The following is a 15767-nucleotide window of genomic DNA, read 5'->3' as shown; positions in this document are numbered from 1 at the left end:
CGACTCCGAAGACCTGCTGGAAGAAACGATCAGCGCTCGCTATCGCGACCCGCAACTACTGGATCTGCACACAAGGTGCAGGGAGTAATGTGAGTACGCCAACTCAGTAAGTAATAAAAGTAAATGCAGCTGAGCAGTAAGAAATCAGATAATTCCACGTCATAGCACTACAACAAAACAGTATAGAAATCAATTATCTCACAAAAAACCCTTTCGTTTTTAAAAAACATCTTTAGTAGTTTCAAACAAGTGATGAAACAATGAGTAAAAATGATGAAAACGTAAACAGCCCCTCGGGCAAGACATGTACCATAAACCGCCCCCTCGGGCAAAATATCAACAGAACCAGCCCCTCGGGCTACCTCACAGATCACTCGTAATCAGCCCCTCGGGCAATAACATAAAACAAGAACAGCCCCTCGGGCAACATCACATCACTCAAACTGGGTACCCGCGCTCACTGGGGGCATACAAACTCCGGAGGGCTCCTACAGCTTAAGCGCTATCACAAGCCATCTCGTGGCATAATAAATCAGGCCCTCGACATCACATATATCACAAAACAGTACAACCTGCTGCGGCGCGCAGCCCGATCCCATGATATCCTCACAACACAGGCCCTCGGCCCTACTCAGTTAGAAATCTCTCAAGCCACTCGGGCCAACAGTAAAAAAATAGGGTGCTCAGCCCAAAATATCATTTATGCATCAAATCAGTATAAACACGACTGAGTTATGAAATCAGTAAAACGTAGCATGACTGAGTACAATTATTAAATCAAAACAGTGAGAAATTTCAGTAAAGAAAGCCCCTAAGGGTCCAAACAGTTGGCACGAGGCCCAAATATGGCATTCAGCCCAAAACATAGCAATACTTTCTAACATAAGGTAATATCAAGTAGTCTCAGTCAAATATGCAATTCAATGGTCGCTACGGGACGGACCAAGTCACAATCCCCAACAGTGCACGCCCCTCACGCCCGTCATCTGGCGTGTGCGTCACCTAAAATAGTACAACAATGTGAAATCCGGGGTTTCATACCCTCAGGACAACATTTACAATCTTTACTTACCTCAAACCGGACCGAACTCTAACTCGCGATGCCTTTGCCTCTCGACTCGGCCTCTAAATGCTCCAAATCTAACCAAAATCAGTATAATATCATTAATACACGCTAAAGGAACAAGGCCCAAGCGAAAATAATCAAATTAACTCAAAAATCCCGAAATTGGCCAAACCCTACCCCGGGCCCACATCTTGGAATTCGATAAAAATCATATCACTAGAATCCTTATCCTCCCACGAGTCTATACATACCAAAAACATCGAAATCGGACCTCAAATGGCCCCTCAAATCCCCACTCAAAGCTCTCCAAAAACTCAAGCCCTAACCTTCAATTTCACTCCAAATTCCCCACTAATTTCATGATTAAGTAGTGGATAATTCATCAGAAACACCAAATACAAAGCCCAAGCAACTTACCTCACTGAAATCCTTCAATTCCTCCTTGAATTCCCGGCTTGGAGCTCCAAAATCGCACAAAAATGGTGAAAAATGACTGAAAATCGCGAAGTGAGGCTTTTATAGTTTCTGCCCCAGGGATTCCGCACTTGCGGTCCCATAAGCGCACCCGCGCTTCCGCTTCTGCGGAAAATATCCGCTTTTATGGATTTCACTTAAGGCACCAGCTTCCGCACCTGCGCCCCAAGCCTCGCACCTGCGGGCTCGCAGGTGCGGTTAATCCTTCCGCTCCTGTGACAATCTCCGCTCCTGCGGTTACTCTCTGCGCCTGCGATCATCGCACCTGCGGTCCCCACTCCGCAGGTGCGGAAACAACAGGAGCAGCAAAAATCTGCAACTCCAATTCAACTCTAAACCTTCTGTCAACCACCCAAATCAATCCCGAGGCCCTCGGGACCTCAACCAAACATGCCAACAAGTCACATATCACCATTCCAACTTGTTCCAACCTTCGGAACACTCAAAACAACATCAAATCATCAAACCACCCTCGGATTCAAGCCTAAGGATTCCAAAACTTCTGAATTCCACAAACGACGTAAAAACCTATCAAACCTCATCCGAATGACCTGAAATTTTGCATAAACGTCACAAATGACACAACGGACCTACTCCAATTTCCGGAATTCCAATCCAACCCCGATATCAAGATTTCCACTGCCAACTGGAAAATACCAAAATTCCAATTTCGCCAATTCAAGCCTAAATCCACGGACCTCCAAAATACATTCCGAACACGATCTTAAGTCTCAAATCACCTAACGAAGTTATCCGAACCGTAAAAACCCAATTCCGATATTGTTTACCCACGAGTCAACTTCCGGTTGACTTTACCAACTAAGTAACCAACTTAAGAGACTAAGTGTCTCATTCCACCCTAAGACCACTCCGAACACAACACCACCAACACGATATGATAAAATACAGCTGAAACAACACACGAGGAAGCAGAAATGTGGGAAACGGAGCGGTAACTCATGAAATGACCGGCCGGGTCGTTACATCCTCCCTCTCTTAAACAAACGTTCGTCCTCGAACGAGTCAAGAAACATACCTGAAGCCTCAAACAGGTAGGGATATCTGCTCTGCATCTCCCGCTCGGTCTCCCAGGTAACCTCCTCCACGGGCCGACCTCTCCACTGCACTTTCACTGAAGCTATATCCTTTGATCTCAGCTTTCGGACCTGCCGCTCCAAAATAGCCACTGGCTCCACATCATAAGTCAAATCACCATCTAACTAAATCGTGCTGAAATTCAAAACATGAGACGGATCGCCAATATACTTTCGGAGCATAAAAACATGAAATACCGGATGCACGCTTGACAAGCTAGGTGGCAAGGCAAGCTCAAAAGCCACCTCCCCAATCCTCCGAAGCACCTCAAAAGGCACAAAACCGAGGACTCAATTTAACCTTCTTCCCAAATCTCATAACACCCTTCATGGGTGATACCTTCAATATAACCTTCTCCCCAACCATGTAAGACACATAACGGACCTTCCTGTCAGCATAACTCTTTTGTCTCGATTGCGCTGTACGAAGCCACTCCTGAATCACTTTCACCTTGTCCAAAGCATCCTGCACCAAGTCTGTACCCAAAAGCCTAGCCTCGCCCGGCTCAAACCAACCAACTGGAGATCTACACCGTCTCCCATATAAAGCCTCATATGGAGCCATCTGAATACTCGACTGATAACTGTTGTTATATGCAAACTCCGCGAGCGGTAGAAACTGATCCCATGAACCCCCAAAATCAATGACACAAGCGCGCAATATGTCCTCCGGTATCTGAATAGTGCGCTCGAACTGCCCGTCCGTCTGAGGGTGAAAAGCTATGCTCAACTCAACCTGAGTACCCAACTCTCGCTGCACGGCTCTCCAAAACTGCAATGTAAACTAAGTACCTCTATCTGAAATGATGGAAACTGGGACACCATGCAAGCGAACAATCTCTCGGATATAAATCTCTGTTAACCGCTCTGAAGAATAGGTAGTACACATAGGAATGAAGTGCGCAGACTTGGTCAGCCAATCCACAATCACCCAAATAGCATCGAACTTCCTCAAAGTTTGTGGGAGTCCAACTACAAAATCCATGGTGATCCGCTCCCACTTCCACTCTGGAATATCTAACCGCTAAAGCAAGCCACCCGGTCTCTGATGCTCATATTTCACTTGCTGACAATTGAGACACCGAGCTACAAATCCCACAATATCCTTCTTCATTCTTCTCCACCAATAATGCTATCTCAAATCCTGATACATCTTCGCAGCACCCGGATGGATGGAATACCGCGAGCTATGGGCCTCCTCCAGAATCAACTCCCGAAGCCCCTATACATTGGGCACACATATCCGACCCTGCATCCTCAATACTCCATCATCACCAATAGTCACATCTCTGGCATCGTCGTGCTGAACTCTGTCCTTAAGGACAAGCAAATGAAGATCATCATACTCGCGCTCTCTGATGCGATCAAACAAGGAAGACCGAGAAACCACACAAGCTAAGACCCGACTGGGCTCCGAAATATCCAACCTCACAAACCGATTGGCCAAGGCCTGAACATCAACTGCAAGAGGTCTCTCCCCAAAAAGAATATATGCCAAACTGCCCATACTCACCGCCTTTCTACTCAAAGCATCGACCGTTACATTGGCCTTCCCCGGATGGTACAAGATAGTGATATCATAATCCTCTAGCAGCTCCAACCATCTCCACTGTCTCAAATTGAGATCCTTCTGCTTGAACAAGTGCTGGAGGCTACGATGATCAGTAAACACCTTACAAGACACACCATAAAGATAGTGCCTCCAAATATTCAACGCGTGAACAATGGCAGCCAACTCTAAATCATGAACAGGGTAGTTCTTCTCATGGGGCTTCAACTGACGAGAAGCATAAGCAATCACTCTACCCTCCTACATCAACACACACCCAATACCAACTCTCGAAGCATCACAATACACTGTATATGAACCTGAAGCTGATGGCAAAACTAATGCTGGAGCTATGGTCAAGGCAGTCTTGAGCTTCTGAAAGCTCGCCTCACACTCATCCGACCACATGAAAGGCGCACCCTTCTGAGTCAATTTGGTCAAGGGTGATGCTATAGATGAAAATCCCTGAATGAATCGACAGTAATAACCTACCAAACCAAGAAAGCTGCGAATCTCTGTGGCTGAGGACGGTCTGGGCCAACTCTGAACCGCCTCTATCTTCTTCGGATCAACATGAATACCCTTACTGGACACCACGTGCCCCAAGAAAGCCACTGAACTGAGCCAAAACTCACACTTGGAGAACTTTGCATAAAGCTTCTCCTCCCTCAACTGCTACAATACCACTCTCAAATGCTCCGCGTGCTCCTCCTGACTACGCGAGTATACTAGAATATCATCAATGAATACAATGACAAACGAGTCGAGATACGGCCAAAACACGCTGTTCATCAAATGCATGAACGCTGCTGGGGCATTGGTCAGCCCAAAAGACATCACAAGGAACTCATAATGACCGAATCGGGTCCTGAAAGCTGTCTTAAGAATATCCGAGTCCCTGATCTTCAACTGGTGATACCCTGACCGGAGATCAATCTTGGAGAACACCCTCGCTCCTTGAAGCTGGTCAAATAGGTCACCAATACGAGGCAAAGGATACTTGTTCTTGATCGTAACTTTGTTCAACTGCCTGTAATCAATGCACATCGTCATCGTGCCATCCTTCTTCTTCACAAATAAAAATGGCGCACCCCAAAGCGACACACTAGGCCGAATAAACCCCTTATCAAGGAGTTCCTGAAGCTTCTCCTTCAACTCCTTCAACTCCGCCGGTGCCATACAATACGGCGGAATAGAAATGGGCTGAGTGCCCGACACCAAATCAATTCCAAAATCAATATCCCTGTCCGGTGGCATGCCCGGCCAGTCTGCAGGAAACACATCTGGAAATTCCCTCACTACCGGGACCGAATCAATACTAGGAGCCTCTGTACTGACATCCGTCACAAAGGCTAAGTAGGAAAGACAACCCTTCCCAACCATTCGATGGGCCTTCAAGAATGAAATTACCCTACTGGGAAAAAAATCGGTCGAACCTCGCCACTCAATCCGTGGCACACCCGGAATAGCCAACGTCACTGTCTTAACATGACAGTCCAAAATAGCACGACACGGAGATAACTAATCCATGCCTAATATCATATCAAAATCCACCATACAAAGCAACAGAAGGTCCACTCGGGTCTCCAAACCCCCAATAGTCACCACACACGATCGATATACGCGGTCTACAATAACAGTATCACCCATCGGAGTAGATACACGAACAGATGAAACAAGAGACTCATGGGGCGTATCCAAATAACGGGCAAAATATGATGACACATATGAAAAAGTGGAACCGGGATCAAATAACACAGAGGCATCTCTGTGGAAAACTGAGACAATACCTGTAATCACCGCATGTGAAGCAATAGCATCGGGCCTGGCTGGAAGTGCATAGAAACGAGCCTGAACACCACCTGATCGACCTCCCCCTCTGGGCTGACCTCTAGCTGACTGTCCTCCACCCCTAGCTGGCTGGGTGGGTGGTGAAGTAACTGGTGCTGAAGTCGATGGCTGACTCCTTTGCTGAGACGGACCCCCAAGACGACGAGGACAGTGTCTCCACATATGCCCGGACTCTCCACACTTATAATAATCCCCTGGTGCTGGAGACGGGGACTGAAGGGAACCCCTAGCACTGGGATGACTGGCAGAAGAACCTGGCATGGAAGAGCCCTGAACTGATGGAGCACGGGACGAACTCTGGGCTGGAAGGGCACTACGTGAGGAATGGCCCTGATGAGAACTGTGAGAACCATGGCCCGATGATGCCCCACGATAAACTGGGCGAGCTGACTGAGCATGCCTGAAGGGACGGCCTCTGCCGTGCTGGAACTGACCCCCATGAGGAGCACCACTGAATCCACCATGACCACGAGGCCTCTTAGCCTCCCTCTCAACCCTCTCCTGACCACGAACCATCTCAATCTGTCAAGCTATGTCAACAACCTCATCAAAGGTAGCACCAGATACTCTCTCTGGTCATAAGCAACCGAAGCTGAAAACCGAGGCCATCTATAAACCTTCTGATCCTCTCTCGGTCTGTGGAAACCAACCAGACCGCATGACGAGCCAACTCAGAGAACTGCATCTCATACTGTGTAACAGATCTGTCTCCCTGACGAAGCTGCTCGAACTGCTTGCGCAGCTCCTCTCGGCGAGACTCAGGTACAAACTTCTCCAGGAAGAGAACGAAAAACTGCTACCAAGAAAGTGGCGCTGCGCCAACCGACATACGCCTCTCGTAAGCCTCCCACAAACTAAGTGCAGCCCCGGAGAACTAGAAAGTAGTGAATGAGACCCCACTGGTCTCCAGAATACCCGCGGTCCAAAGCATCCTCTGACACTTATCCAAGAAACCCTGTGCATCCTCACCCTCAGCACCACTAAATGACGGAGGCTGAAGTCTACCAAACCTCTCCAATCTGCGCTGCTCATCCTCTGGCATAACAGGAGCTACATAGTCCTGAGCAGCTGCAACCGGCTGGGCTAGAGGTGCCCCCGGTGTCTGAAGTCCCTGCACGACCTGCTCAGGTGTGCGAGCGGTGGAAGTCTGAGTGCCTCCCCCGGCCTGAGAAGTAGCTGCGGACGTAGTAACTGAGACCGCCTGAGCAATACTAGTGCACACGGTCAAGATCTGATCCAAGGTCTCTTGAAGACCCGGAATAACAATAGGCACAGCGGGTGCCTGAGCTGGTCCCGCTGGAGTATCCCCTGCCGGAATCTGATCATGCATTGGGGCGGCCGGTGGATCTGTGGGTGCTGCCCTAGCTGCTGTGCGGGCTACACCCCTGCCCCTACCACGACCTCGACTGCGTCCTCGGCCTCTAGTTGCCCCAATTGCTGGTACTGGTGGCCGTCCGTCCTGACCGGTAGAACGTGTCCTGACCATCTATGAGAGAATAGAATAACAGAAGTTTAGCTACCAGAAACAACAGATTCGCATGACAGGAATTCAAGAATATGAAGTTTTTCCTAAAGGTTCTGCAGCCTCTCGAAGATAAGTACAAACGTCTCCGTACCGATCCGCGAGACTCAACTAAACCCGCTCATGAATCGGGAGACCTATGTAACCTAGGCTCTGATACCAACTTGTCACGACCCTAAAACGAACCGGTCGTGATGGCACCTATCGTGAAACTAGGCTAGCCGACACAAATCCCAAATCAAACTATTAATTCATGAAAGACAATTTTTAAACTATTAATTGGCAATATCTCATAACAGGGGTCTAAATAACCAGTGCGGAAGAAAATAACACAAGCCTGGAATCGGGGTGTCACAAGTCACGAGCAACTACAAGATTTGTCTAAGTACAATAAAGGCTATCGTAGTCCGAGAATAAAAATACTAAGAACAGTCTGAGTAAGGTAAGAAGGAGAAGTGAAGGGCTGCAAACGCCAAGCAGCTACCTTGCCGACTCCAAAGACCTGCTGGAAGAAATGATCAGCGCTTGCTATCGCGACCTGCAACTCCTGGATCTGCACAAGGGAGTAATGTGAGTACGCCAACTCAGTAAGTAATAAAAGTAAATGCAAGCCGAGTAGTAAGAAATCAGATAATTCCACGTCATAGCACTACAGCAAAACAGTAGGTTTCCAAAACAGTACAAAAATCAATTATCTCATAAAAACCCTTTCATTTTTAAAAAACATCTTTCAGTAGTTTCAAACAAGTGATGAAACAATGAGTGAAAATGATGAAAACGTAAACAGCCCCTCGGGCAAGACATGTACCATAAACCGTCCCTCGGGCAAAATATCAACAGAACCAGCCCCTCGGGCTACCTCACAGATCACTCGTAATCAGCCCCTCGGGCAACATTACATCACTCACACTGGGTACCCGTACTCACTGGGGGTGTACAGACTCCGGAGGGGCTCCTACAGCCCAAGCGCTATCACAAGCCATCTCGTGGCATAATAAATCAGGCCCTCGGCCTCAAATATATCACAAAATAGTACAACCTGCTGCGGTGCGCATCCCGATCCCATGATATCCTCACAACACAGGCCCTCGATCCTACTCAGTCAGAAATCTCTCAAGCCACTCGGGCCAACAGTAAAAAAAACAGGGTGCTCAGCCTAAAATATCATTCTTGGTTAAATGGACTGCTAGTTGTTTTCGAAATATAGTATGTTGTTACGACATTATGGATAAAGTGAAGCTGTAACTCAAGTCCATGATTATCGAATGTAACATAGAATGATACATTATGGAGTCAAGATAAGCTGTTGCTTTAGTGTAGTCAACAAAATATAGCTAGGAGGAGACATAATGATTGGTATCACCTGCTAACATTCTTGAATGTCTCTATTATTTGAACGATAAGTGCAGAACCTGAATACCTCTTGCTCACTTTTTCTCTGTGGTCGAAGAACTTTTGTTTGACAATTTCACTTCGGCTTTAGATGGTAGGAGCAGTAACACGACAACAACACTTATCTACAATTGTGTCTATCTATATTACGTGATGCTGGTGTATACGACATGGAGTCTCTTCTCCATCCATCACCTTTATGGTGCTTCATGTTTTTGTTGTTTTAGACTGGAGTTCAATAGTTGCCTGAGATGATTTGTATTTGAATTAATTAGCCACGTCTATTGAATCTTCAGCTAAGCGCATGAGTTACTTACTGTCACTGAAGAAAAGTGTGGTTCAAAATTATGGCATCATATTGATCAAGAAAATGAATCTTAGTCTGCATTTTGGAAATATTTATTGCTCAATGCCATAAACCGTGCCAAATTTTTACACCTAAATATCAGCTTCTTCTCATTCTCAGGAAAAGAAAACTAATATAGTAATTTGTTAAAAAAAGAATATAATGATTTGTTTATAACTCAATTGCTCCTCGTTTTTGTACCACCAGTGATGATGAACCTTTGGCCTTCAAGAAAATGCACGAATTTTCTGCGATGGATGGCTTTGTAGAGATAACTGAATCCTTGGCAGACATGATGAATGTTTACCGTGAAAATGGTAATAACAACTAAATTTGATTATGGGACTCTAAAAATACGTGATCTATTTTTATGCCGGTTGTAGAGCAGTTGATGCTATGCGTGAGACTTAGAAACGAAATAAGAGTTAAGAATGAAATGATAATCAAACCGATAGGTTGACAATCGGAGCCTTGAGCTTGTCGATTCGGGGGCCTCGAGGTCGATTCCGGGGCTCGACTGTGAGCTATCGAAGGTGATCGAAGTATGACTAACAGTTATAATAAAATCTAAGAAGGCTCTTTATGGCCAATGATAAGCAATAAATGATGAACAATAATGAAGATAATAAATGGAAGCAATAATATCAAGCGAATATGTTAGAAAGCAGAGAGAATGTTCTTGTATATTTCGTGTGGAGCAGCTGAAGCAACATATCCTTACAAAATGACCAGGATCCCCTTTATATAGGAGGGGAATCTCAACATAGTACAAAATGCATTAATGGCAAAGAAGCGGAGATGGGACAGCTAGATATGACACCCTGATTCAGGGTTAGGGTAGTCCACTAGGATCTGTCAGTCCTAGCCGTGTAACTTGGGAACTCCCCATTTCTACCATTACCGTGATCATTACCACCTTGAGGTCGAGTGTCGACGAACCTCGAGGGAGGATACTCGACCGCAGCCTCGAGTCTTCGAGATGATCTTCTGAGGCACTTCGATGACGAGAAATTGGACCCTCCGATTTCACCGTATACAGATAGTCCCCGCGTTTCTTAGTGAGGTGCGATAAGAAACGATTTTGACACCCAACTCTTTGGATTTGCTGTGATGATGTTACGTTGATGATATCATACTTGTGACGTAAGCCTTCACAATAACCGGGACATCCCACGGACTTGTCTTTTCAGTGTCATTCAATGCGCTGCCGATTCCCATTCTTCAAAGTAACAGTATCGCCGTTGATCCAGTTTCCAATAACGCATTGATTGCGCCTGCCGATCCGTCTTTCAAAGGCATTGATGGCGTTGTTGGCCATACTATCACCCCCGATAAATGAGGGCCTTTTGGTACTATCTTTTTATCCAAGTGCCTTTCAACCTCTTTTCATCCCTTTCTCCCCACTATCCTCCTCCGTTGCTACCCACCATGTTTGGGGTCTATCGCCTTAAAGTTATATGGCGGCGTTCTCATCAGCCACGCCATGGCCTTTTTCCTGGGCTTTCCCTTGCGGAGCGAGATTACACTGTCTTGTCGCTGTTGTTGCTGTTGTTACGGTTGTTACTGCTGTCGTCGTTGGTTCGAGGTGATGAGATAGGGGGGCCTACTTCTTCCGACTTAGGAGGGCGTTTGGACTCTACACCGCTGCTCGAGAGAGCGTTTAGACTATACATCGCTGCTCACTCTCCTACCCTGGCCTAGTGTGGCACTTCATCCCCTGGGTTTTCCAAGGGATAAAATGGCACAACTGACCATTAAACTTGCACGGCTTAATGTCCTAGAAGGCAAACTCGGAGCGGCCGTGCAAGTAGGGTTAATGCCCGCCGAATCTTCAACCTCTGGCTTCGGCGGGTTATGTCTCTTTTTTCTGCTTCTTCTGTATCACTTTCCTCTTCTTCGTCTTCCCACTTTCCTCTTCTTGATCTTTGCCCTCGGAGATATTACTCTGGAGGACCGGGATAAGACCCCAGAGGAGGTGGCGGTCGAAGATACTGCCGCCGTGGGTGCATGCCCGAGGAGATGGTGCTCGAAGATGCTGCTGCTGAGAATGACCCTCGAGAATAGATTAGGCTCTTGTCTTTTACTGTATGTGTACCCCTTCGCTTCTTTGTTTCTGTGTACGGACCCCTTGTGGGCTTTTGTAATCAAGTGTTTATGAATACAAAGATGTTTCCCCAATTTTGTCTCTGATGTTTGCTATGTTACCTTTTACTCGCGCGTATGGAAACTCTGAATGCATGATCCCACCGGTCGGTGTCGATATCGAGCCCAGGTGGAAGTGTATTTCTCTGACCTTTGATCGATTAATACGGTTCCCCGTGGAACCCTTTGCCTTTCCTCGGACCAAGCCTGGATTGGACCGATAAACTCGGGTCGTCGGGATCCTTACTTCGGGTTGAATGGAAGTAACGCTTCGAACCTTTAGACTTTCGAGAACAGTCTTCAGGCCTTGCAATAATCTTCGAGGGGGAATTCGCTCGGGAACCTGAGAATATAGTCTATCTTTGGACTTTCGAGAACAGTCCCCGAGTGGGGTTTGCTCAGACTCGGGCCATCTGGAAGTTTGTTTTGATCTTATCGTAAATAGCCTTAAGGCATTGCAGGTAGATCCAGAACGAGGTTTTACCCGAACTTAGGTGGTACCCCGTGATCAAGCCCCCGGGTGGAGCTTAAATGCTTGTTTCCTTGGAGCCTAATTTCCCTTTGATGGAGGTCCTCGAGGTCGGGTACCACCTCGGGATTTACGACGAAGCCGTTGGCTTCTTGGAGCCTAGCTTCTTTTTGATGGAGATCTTCGAGGTCGGGTACCACCTCGAGGCTTGTAGTGATGTCGTTGGCTTCCTGGAGCCTAACTTTCCTTTGATGGAGGTCCTCGAGGTCGGGTACCACCTAGGGACTTGCGGCGAAGCCGTTGGCTTCTTAGAGCCTAGCTTCCTTTGATGTAGGTCCTCGAGGCCGGGTACCACCTCGGGACTCGCAGTGGTACGGGGATCTCCGTTCCCGAGATATTACATGGCATCGCCTAATGTACGATATGGCTGTAAAGCTATCGATGCGATTACGCCAGCGTATCTTCCCGAAGCGATATCGGTCAGTGTTTTTTGATTACCAGCGTACTTGCACCGACTCCTTGCTTTAGTTCTCTGAGTTTGCCGTCGCCTGAATGTTATATCGGGGTCTGTCGGGTAGAGAGGTGAGAGCCCCGCCTCCAGTGTTCTGGACCAACGAGAGCATACCTTTAAGATTACTTCTTTGATAGGAGAAAAGCATCTTGGGTTAGTGAGAAAAGACTGCGGCTGGGGGGAGAAAGTAGTGTTACAGATACTTTCCCCGGATGAGGGCATCACGGATCGTGCCGATGGATTCTTGAATGTGTACACGTATCCTTTCACACTGGGCCCCCTTGATAGTATTGTGCTTGACTTCTGTTTAAAGTATCGAGTTACCTTGGCGCAGATCCACCCGTCATTTTGGCGAATAGTGTTGATGATGAGATTTTTTTGCAGAGAAGGCGGGTCTTGAATTCACGCTCAGTCATCTTATTAGGCTGTACCGGCCCTTTTACCATCGAGGTCCGCTAACCTTGCGATGCCGGTCGACCACGCCTTTTGTTGTCGACGATGAGAAAGAAGGAGATCGGGAGTGGATGAGTCGATTCGTCCGAGTTCGAACTGCGACATTATCCCCGTAGAGTTTATGCCATTCCCTGAGGAATGGAATTATGCACGTAAGTGGTACATTCCGTGCCTTCTCAATTTTGTTTATGGCGAAAGCTGGTTTCATAACCGTGCCTTCTTTTCTTTTTCTGCAGCGGTTTCATGGACGCCGGGCGACGTTCCAGATTTGCTGGGTCGGGTTTGGAAGTTGGCGACCCACTCGACTCGTGATGAGCGCAAGTGGCGAGCTTTGTCCTGGGGGAGATGGGAAGCAAAACATCACGGTGCGTGTTGTGCTATTTTTTCCTTTCCCTTCTTTCATTTGGAGAGGTATTTTCCCTTTCCGCGTATTAATCTTGCCGTTGTAGGCATCAGAGATCCTTCCGAAGCGAGGCCATTTGGAGAGGGGGAAAGGTTGCTAGCTTCCGGGCTAAAGAACGACAACAATAAGTGAGAGATGCCTTTGCATGGCGATGGTGCTCAAAGTGAGGCGAACCTGGACCGGGGGCCCGGAGTGGAAGTGTCGACTGAGCCGACTGCGCCCATGGTTTTTGACTTTGGAAAGGCGGTTTCTCCTCTGCTGTCGTCCTCTTTTTCCGCTGGAGATACTTCGAGGGGTGCTCGAAACCCAGGGTCATATGTGCCAAGCGACTGTGCCTCGACTGGGGTTGACTTATTCGGAGCCGGGGAAGCCAGGCTAGCAGATGTGTGCTCGACCTTCGAGGAAGTCCAGCGGCTGCACTATGCGGTGAGTTTTGGCACAAGTTTTCCGAGTTTCGAGCCCTCCCTTTCTTATCATGTTTTCTTTTGCAGGCTTTTGATAAGCTTAAGTCCGAGCTGCTTTGCCGTGAGGCCAGGCTTCAGAAAGCTTTGGACGAGGAGAAATCTCTTAGGCACCTTTGTGAAGAAAAGGAAAACGAGCTGGCATATTTACAGTATGAGGCGAGTCAGAGCTTGAATTATGAGAGCTATTTGAAGGAGCAGGTAGTTCTTGTTCCGACTGAGCGTGTGCTCTTTCTTCTAGCTCCCGCGACTAGTGTTTTGTTTATTTCAGTTGCAGAAAAAGGCGGAGGACCTGGAGCTCCTTCGGAACAAAGTTGACCGAACCAAGCGCGAGTATGATGAGTTGAACGCTCAGGCGGGCACTCAGACTTTAGCGGAGGAGGGTGCTCAGGGCAAAGTCTCCGCCCTTGAGGCTCAACTTTGCTTAGCTTGTGACAATGCTTTGGTTCAGACAGATCTGATTATGAAGTACGAGTCCGAGCTTTTGAAGGTCAGGGCTGAGATCGTTGATGCCCGGGCTGAAGCCGTGATGAGCCGAACTAAGGCTGACCAGGAGATGGTGATCTATTTGAAGGGCGCTGCCGATGCTCAAGCTGAGCTGCGAAAGGCCCTCGATCGTGAAGGCAGGATCAAGGAATATGCTCGTTGCAAGTCTCGAAGAAAGACTCTCGAGGAGATCCGTGCTAGGGGTTTTGTCCTCTCGAAAGAGTTGGCACGAGCGAGGGCGGACGAGAGTGATACTCGGTTACTTCTGTCCGACACCGAAGAAAGCGAAGATGAGGCCGGCAGGCCGTAACCCCCTGGGGGGGGAGGGGGCGTAGATTTTTCCACCTGTATGTAGCATTTTCAAAGCATGTTTGTAGATGGAGATTGTGTTTTTCGTATATGTGTATAAAGAAAACCTTGTGGCTTTACTTCTTCTGTATCCCTTTCTGTCTCGAATTTGGTCGAGTGAACTGGTCTTTTCAGTCGATAGGAATCCTTAGATTCGTGATATGGCCCTGAGGCTCATCGGGCTGGCCCGTAGGCTTCTATGTACTCGACCGATGCGAGCCTTTAGTATAAGCTGGCGTTTGAGCTCTTATGCTTTTGTTTTGATCAACTATTTTGGGTTTAGTCTCCGAGTCGGGTTTCGACTCGAGCACATCGACCCTCAAGTTTTTGTGTTCAAAGTTGGCCCTTAGGCTCTTACACGTTGGGTTGGTACGACCTTTTACGCGGGCTGGCGACGATGGCTCTTACGCTTTTGCTCTTAGGCATTCTAGTTAATTATTTTGGGTTCAGTCTCCGAATCGGGCTACGACTCGAGCTCATTCGACTCTCAAGTTTTTGATCTGTGTGGGCTGGCGACAATGACTCTTACGCCTTGGGTCGATGCGACCTTTTATGTGGGATGGCGACAATGGCTCTTACGCCTTGGGTCGAAGCGACCTTTTATAGGCTTTGGTTTTCCCTTGTTAAGGAATTTTGAAATAGTTTTTGCCTGACTCTTCGATGGTTCGAGAAGAACCTCGGTTACGAGTCGTTATGTGGCGATGATCGAGCACCTCGGGAGATTTGGCTCGGGGGTTGAGTATCTCGAAGCCTGTGATTTGGAGCTGACATGGTCGAAGCTCTTTTGCCTATGTCGAGGGTAGCCTATTTAACCGGTTCTTTTCGAAGTAGATTCGAAGTAATTGAAGGCCTATGATTTTGTAGCGACGGTTGGGCGTCCCCGAGTCGCGTTAGTTTGGCTGGTGCAGCCTTATGACCGTAGTCATTTGTGCTTGGCCGGAGCCATTTTGATCCCGAGTGAAGTAGTTTGGGCGTCTATATTCAGGGTATGCCTTTTAGGGGTCTTACAAGTTCGATATATAGCGTAAACTTTGAGATCGGGTTTATGCCTTTAGCAAGGTCTTACAAAATTGTCATGCCTTTGAGGTCTTACAGTTTTTAGATACTTGGTACAAGTATGGTTCATGCCTTGCTTGAGGTCTTACAGATACTGTTGTTGGCTTATGTAGGTCTTACGAGATCGAGTCTGCCCGCTCGGGG

At 47.5% G+C, this 15767-nt stretch overlaps 1 pseudogene; it reads left to right on the top strand.

Annotated features, from left to right (window-relative positions):
• LOC109242673 overlaps nucleotides 1-15767 on the top strand; it is a 36520-nt pseudogene that overhangs the window by 4609 nt on the left and 16144 nt on the right.

Source organism: Nicotiana attenuata, unplaced genomic scaffold, assembly GCF_001879085.1.
Source record: "Nicotiana attenuata strain UT unplaced genomic scaffold, NIATTr2, whole genome shotgun sequence".
Lineage (NCBI taxonomy): Eukaryota > Viridiplantae > Streptophyta > Magnoliopsida > Solanales > Solanaceae > Nicotiana > Nicotiana attenuata.
Note: the sequence above shows the minus strand (reverse complement) of the source record. Positions and strands in the feature narration are given on the sequence as shown.